Source organism: Drosophila sulfurigaster, unplaced genomic scaffold (assembly GCF_023558435.1).
Source record: "Drosophila sulfurigaster albostrigata strain 15112-1811.04 unplaced genomic scaffold, ASM2355843v2 contig_233_pilon, whole genome shotgun sequence".
NCBI lineage: Eukaryota > Metazoa > Arthropoda > Insecta > Diptera > Drosophilidae > Drosophila > Drosophila sulfurigaster.
Window position 1 is genome coordinate 7501 of NW_026909666.1, and position 7500 is coordinate 15000.

The 7500-nt window shown below is 32.3% G+C and overlaps 1 non-coding gene across 1 annotated transcript in view; it reads left to right on the forward strand.

Annotated features, from left to right (window-relative positions):
- LOC133849712 (large subunit ribosomal RNA) overlaps positions 1-2845 on the forward strand; it is a 3952-nt gene extending 1107 nt beyond the window's left edge. The window contains exon 1 of the ribosomal RNA XR_009895436.1: positions 1-2845. This exon is cut by the window's left edge and continues 1107 nt beyond it. This is a non-coding gene — a ribosomal RNA (large subunit ribosomal RNA).
- Positions 2846-7500: the final 4655 nt, after the last annotated feature.

Below are 7500 nucleotides of genomic sequence, written 5' to 3' on the forward strand. Positions count from 1 at the left end.
CAATCGAACCATCTAGTAGCTGGTTCCTTCCGAAGTTTCCCTCAGGATAGCTGGTGCATTTAACTGTTGTATAAAATAATCTTATCTGGTAAAGCGAATGATTAGAGGCCTTAGGGTCGAAACGATCTTAACCTATTCTCAAACTTTAAATGGGTAAGAACCTTAACTTTCTTGATATGAAGTTTAAGGTTATGATATAATGTGCCCAGTGGGCCACTTTTGGTAAGCAGAACTGGCGCTGTGGGATGAACCAAACGTAATGTTACGGTGCCCAAATTAACAACTCATTCAGAAACCATGAAAGGCGTTGGTTGCTTAAAACAGCAGGACGGTGATCATGGAAGTCGAAATCCGCTAAGGAGTGTGTAACAACTCACCTGCCGAAGCAACTAGCCCTTAAAATGGATGGCGCTTAAGTTGTATACCTATACATTACCGCTAAAGTAGATGATTTATATTACTTGTAATATAAATTTTGAAACTTTAGTGAGTAGGAAGGTACAATGGTGTGCTTAGAAGTGTTTGGCGTAAGCCTGCATGGAGCCGTCATTGGTACAGATCTTGGTGGTAGTAGCAAATAATCGAATGAGACCTTGGAGGACTGAAGTGGAGAAGGGTTTCGTGTGAACAGTGGTTGATCACGAGTTAGTCGGTCCTAAGTTCAAGGCGAAAGCCGAAAATTTTCAAGTAAAAAAAAGTAACTAAAATTTAAATTTTGTCATAATTAAAAAACTTGAATAATTTTGAACGAAAGGGAATACGGTTCCAATTCCGTAACCTGTTGAGTATCCGTTTGTTATTAAATATGGGCCTCGTGCTCATCCTGGCAACAGGAACGACCATAAAGAAGCCGTCGAGAGATATCGGAAGAGTTTTCTTTTCTGTTTTATAGCCGTACTACCATGGAAGTCTTTCGCAGAGATATGGTAGATGGGCTAGAAAGAGCATGACATATACTGTTGTGTCGATATTTTCTCCTCGGACCTTGAAAATTTATGGTGGGGACACGCAAACTTCTCAACAGGCCGTACCAATATCCGCAGCTGGTCTCCAAGGTGAAGAGTCTCTAGTCGATAGAATAATGTAGGTAAGGGAAGTCGGCAAATTAGATCCGTAACTTCGGGATAAGGATTGGCTCTGAAGATTGAGATAGTCGGGCTTGATTGGGAAACAATAACATGGTTTATGTGCTCGTTCTGGGTAAATAGAGTTTCTATCATTTATGGTAGTTTCTTGTTCCCCGGATAGTTTAGTTACGTAGCCAATTGTGGAACTTTCTTGCTAAAATTTTTAAGAATACTAGTTGGGCAACCAGTTAGTTCTTTTAAATTATAACGATTATCAATTAACAATCAATTCAGAACTGGCACGGACTTGGGGAATCCGACTGTCTAATTAAAACAAAGCATTGTGATGGCCCTAGCGGGTGTTGACACAATGTGATTTCTGCCCAGTGCTCTGAATGTCAAAGTGAAGAAATTCAAGTAAGCGCGGGTCAACGGCGGGAGTAACTATGACTCTCTTAAGGTAGCCAAATGCCTCGTCATCTAATTAGTGACGCGCATGAATGGATTAACGAGATTCCTACTGTCCCTATCTACTATCTAGCGAAACCACAGCCAAGGGAACGGGCTTGGAATAATTAGCGGGAAAGAAGACCCTTTTGAGCTTGACTCTAATCTGGCAGTGTAAGGAGACATAAGAGGTGTAGAATAAGTGGGAGATATTAAATTTCGGTTTAGTATCGACAATGAAATACCACTACTCTTATTGTTTCCTTACTTACTTGATTAAATGGAACGTGTATCATTTCCTAGCCATTATACGGATATATTTATTATATCTTATGGTATTGGGTTTTGATGCAAGCTTCTTGATCAAAGTATCACGAGTTTGTTATATAATCGCAAACAAATTCATTAATGAGAGAGTGCATTTATGTATTCTCAAATTAAAAATTTGGTATAACTCCAATTACTCAGGTATGATCCAATTCAAGGACATTGCCAGGTAGGGAGTTTGACTGGGGCGGTACATCTCTCAAATAATAACGGAGGTGTCCCAAGGCCAGCTCAGTGCGGACAGAAACCACACATAGAGCAAAAGGGCAAATGCTGACTTGATCTCGGTGTTCAGTACACACAGGGACAGCAAAAGCTCGGCCTATCGATCCTTTTGGTTTAAAGAGTTTTTAACAAGAGGTGTCAGAAAAGTTACCATAGGGATAACTGGCTTGTGGCGGCCAAGCGTTCATAGCGACGTCGCTTTTTGATCCTTCGATGTCGGCTCTTCCTATCATTGTGAAGCAAAATTCACCAAGCGTTGGATTGTTCACCCATGCAAGGGAACGTGAGCTGGGTTTAGACCGTCGTGAGACAGGTTAGTTTTACCCTACTAATGACAAAACGTTGTTGCGACAGCATTCCTGCGTAGTACGAGAGGAACCGCAGGTACGGACCAATGGCACAATACTTGTTCGAGCGAACAGTGGTATGACGCTACGTCCGTTGGATTATGCCTGAACGCCTCTAAGGTCGTATCCGTGCTGGACTGCAATGATAAATAAGGGGCAATTTGCATTGTATGGCTTCTAAACCATTAAAAGTTTATTATTCATTTAATAGACGACGATGGATGTGATGCCAATGTTACATATAACATAGTAAATTGGGAGGATCTTCGATCACCTGGTGCCGCGCTAGTTATATATTAAAACATTATTTAATACAATGACAAAGCCTTGAATCAATTGTAAACGACTTTTATAACAGGCAAGGTGTTGTAAGTGGTTGAGCAGCTGCCATACTGCGATCCACTGAAGCTTATCCTTTGCTTGACGATTCGATAAAATATATATGTTTAAGGCATATATAAAAAAATATTATATGTATGATGTATATATGGAAACGTATATATGTTTATATATATAAATATGCAAAATTGTATGCATAATTATGTTATACAATTACGCATATAAGAAGAATATTTATATAATATATGAATATATTATATATATAAATAAATAATATATCAATGTGTACAAAATATACTTGTATATTTTAAATATGCATTTATTTAGTATGCGTTAATTATATATATTTATTTGGTAGCCAAAAGGACGCCATCATATTAGTGGCGAAGATTAAAAATATGCATAGTATATCTATGTGTACAAAATACTTGCATATTTTAAATATGCATTTATTTATTATGCGTTGGTAATATATATTTATTTGGTAGCCAAAAGGACGCCATCATATTAGTGGCGAAAATTTGTTTACAAAATACTTGCATATTTTAAATATGCATTTATTTATTATGCGTTGGTAATATATATTTATTTGGTAGCCAAAAGGACGCCATCATATTAGTGGCGAAAATTTGTTTACAAAATACTTGCGTATTTTAAATATGCATTTATTTATTATGCGTTGGTAATATATATTTATTTGGTAGCAAAATGACGCCATCATATTAGTGGCGAAAATTAAGAATATGCATAGTATATCTATGTGTACAAAATACTGCATATTTTAAATATGCATTTATTTATTATGCGTTGGTAATATATATTTATTTGCATATTTTAAATATGCATTTATTTATTATGCGTTGGTAATATATATTTATTTGGTAGCCAAAAGGACGCCATCATATTAGTGGCGAAAATTAAGAATATGCATAGTATATCTATGTGTACAAAATACTTGCATATTTTAAATATGCATTTATTTATTATGCGTTGGTAATATATATTTATTTGGTAGCCAAAAGGACGCCATCATATTAGTGGCGAAAATTTGTTTACAAAATACTTGCGTATTTTAAATATGCATTTATTTATTATGCGTTGGTAATATATATTTATTTGGTAGCAAAAGGACGCCATCATATTAGTGGCGAAAATTAAGAATATGCATAGTATATCTATGTGTACAAAATACTTGCATATTTTAAATATGCATTTATTTAGTATGTGTTAGTTATACATATTTATTTGGTAGCAAAAGGACGGCATCATATTAGTGGCGAAAATTAAAAATATGCATGATATATATGTATCTATGTGTACAGAATACTTGCGTATTTTAAGTATGCATTTAATGACAAAAATGAAAATTTTGGTAGCAAAAGAACGCCATCATATTGGTGGCGCAACTTAAGACATGAAAAACTTATAAGTTCAATTTTGACAAAAAATTTCAACATATGAAAATTGAATGAAAAACTTTTTAAATAGCATTTTATACTGTTTATTAATATAATGAGATATGATTTTGAATTTAACTTGAGAAAAAATTTTTTTGGACTTGGTGAATTTTTTATTGAACTGCAGCCAAATGATATGAGGTTCTACCGAGATATGAGTTCAACATTGACAAAAAATTTCAACATGTCAAAATAGAATAAAAAACTTTTTAAATAGCATGTTATACAGTTTATTAATATAATGAGATAAGATTTTGAATTTAACTTGAGAAAAAATTTTTTGGACTTGGTGAATTTTTTATTGAACTGCAGCCATATGATATGAGGTTCTACCGAGATATGAGTTCAACATTGACAAAAAATTTCAACATGTGAAAATTGAATGAAAAACTTTTTAAATAGCATTTTATACAGTTTATTAATATAATGAGATAAGATTTTGAATTTAACTTGAGAAAAAATTTTTTTGGACTTGGTGAATTTTTTATTGAACTGCAGCCATATGATATGAGGTTCTAGCGAAATATGACAAAAAATTTCAACATATGAAAATTGAAGAAAAAACTTTTCAAATAGCATTTTATACAGTTTATTAATATAATGAGATAAGATTTTGAATTTAACTTGAGAAAAATTTTTTGGACTTGGTGAATTTTTATTGAACTGCAGCCAAATGATATGAGGTTCCACCGAGATATGAGTTCAACATTGACAAAAATTTCAACATGTCAAAATAGAATAAAAAACTTTTTAAATAGCATGTTATACAGTTTATTAATATAATGAGATAAGATTTTGAATTTAACTTGAGAAAAAATTTTTTTTGGACTTGGTGAATTTTTATTGAACTGCAGCCATATGATATGAGGTTCTACCGAGATATGAGCCATATGATATGAGGTTCTACCGAGATATGAGAATTTCAACATTGACAAAAAATTTCAACATGTGAAAATTGAATGAAAAACTTTTAAATAGCATGTTATACAGTTTATTAATATAATGAGATAAGATTTTGAATTTAACTTGAGAAAAAATTTTTTTGGACTTGGTGAATTTTTTTTTGAACTGCAGCCATATGATATGAGGTTCTACCGAGATATGAGTTCAACATTGACAAAAAATTTCAACATGCGAAAATTGAATGAAAAACTTTTTAAATAGCATTTTATACAGTTTATTAATATAATGAGATAAGATTTTGAATTTAACTTGAGAAAAATTTTTTGGACTTGGTGAATTTTTATTGAACTGCAGCCATATGATATGAGGTTCTACCGAGATATGAGTTCAACATTGGCAAAAATTTCAACATGTGAAAATTGAATGAAAAACTTTTTAAATAGCATTTAATACAGTTTATTAATATACTAAGATAAGAATTCGAGTTAAACTTGAGAAAACATTTTTTTGGACTTGGTGAATTTTTTATTGAACTGACATATCATTTCAACTTTGACAAAAATTTTAAACAATGTTAAACAATTTACGATTGTACTTGTATTTAATACAAATTATTGATGATAATATAATGAAGTTTTGCTGTTGTATTATTAAATTAGTGCCACATAAAGATACATTAGGTGGTGGACCTTAGTAAAATGAGCTGGTTGTAGAAAACGTGTCACAAAACCTATATAGGGGTGGTGATGTCGAGCAGGCATGTCATATGAGAAAAATTTCACAAGTGAAATATATATGACTATGTATATGGAGTGAGTCTTGCCGGCATGTCATATATAAATAATATATGAAAACAATCATATAGAAGGCAATATGATTAAAAAAGTTAAAAATAATGAAGTTTTACTGTTGCATTATTAAATTAGTGCAACATAAAGATACATTTGATGGTAGACCTTAGTAAAATGAGCTGGTTGTAGAAAACGTGTCACAAAACCTATATAGGGGTGGTGAGGTCGGGCAGGCATGTCATATGAGAAAAATTTCACAAGTGAAATATATATGACTATGTATATGGAGTGAGTCTTGCCGGCATGTCATATATAAATAATATATGAAAACAATCATATAGAAGGCAATATGATTAAAAAAGTTAAAAATAATGAAGTTTTACTGTTGCATTATTAAATTAGTGCAACATAAAGATACATTTGATGGTAGACCTTAGTAAAATGAGCTGGTTGTAGAAAACGTGTCACAAAACCTATATAGGGGTGGTGAGGTCGGGCAGGCATGTCATATGAGAAAAATTTCACAAGTGAAATATATATGACTATGTATATGGAGTGAGTCTTGCCGGCATGTCATATATAAATAATATATGAAAATAATCATATAGAAGGCAATATGATTAAAAAGTTAAAAATAATGAAGTTTTACTGTTGTATTATTAAATTAGTGCAACAAAAAGATACGTTAGATGGTAATACTAAATAAAATAAAAGCATTGCAGAAAACGTGTCACAAAACCTCTATAGGGGTGGTGAGGTCGGGCAGGCATGTCATATGAGAAAAATTTCACAAGTGAAATATATATGACTATGTATATGGAGTGAGTCTTGCCGGCATAAGTCATATATAAATAATATATGAAAATAATCATATAGAAGGCAATATGATTATACAAGTTAAAAATAATGAAGTTTTGCTGTTGTATTATTAAATTAGTGCAACATAAAGATACATTAGATGGTAGACCTTAGTAAAATGAGCTGGTTGTAGAAAACGTGTCACAAAACCTATATAGGGGTGGTGATGTCGAGCAGGCATGTCATATGAGAAAAATTTCACAAGTGAAATATATATGACTATGTATATGGAGTGAGTCTTGCCGGCATAAGTCATATATAAATAATATATGAAAATAATCATATAGAAGGCAATATGATTAAAAAGTTAAAAATAATGAAGTTTTACTGTTGTATTATTAAATTAGTGCAACAAAAAGATACGTTAGATGGTAATACTAAATAAAATAAAAGCATTGCAGAAAACGTGTCACAAAACCTTTATAGGGGTGGTGAGGTCGGGCAGGCATGTCATATGAGAAAAATTTCACAAGTGAAATATATATGACTATGTATATGGAGTGAGTCTTGCCGGCATAAGTCATATATAAATAATATATGAAAATAATCATATAGAAGGCAATATGATTATACAAGTTAAAAATAATGAAGTTTTGCTGTTGTATTATTAAATTAGTGCAACATAAAGATACATTAGATGGTAGACCTTAGTAAAATGAGCTGGTTGTAGAAAACGTGTCACAAAACCTATATAGGGGTGGTGATGTCGAGCAGGCATGTCATATGAGAAAAATTTCAC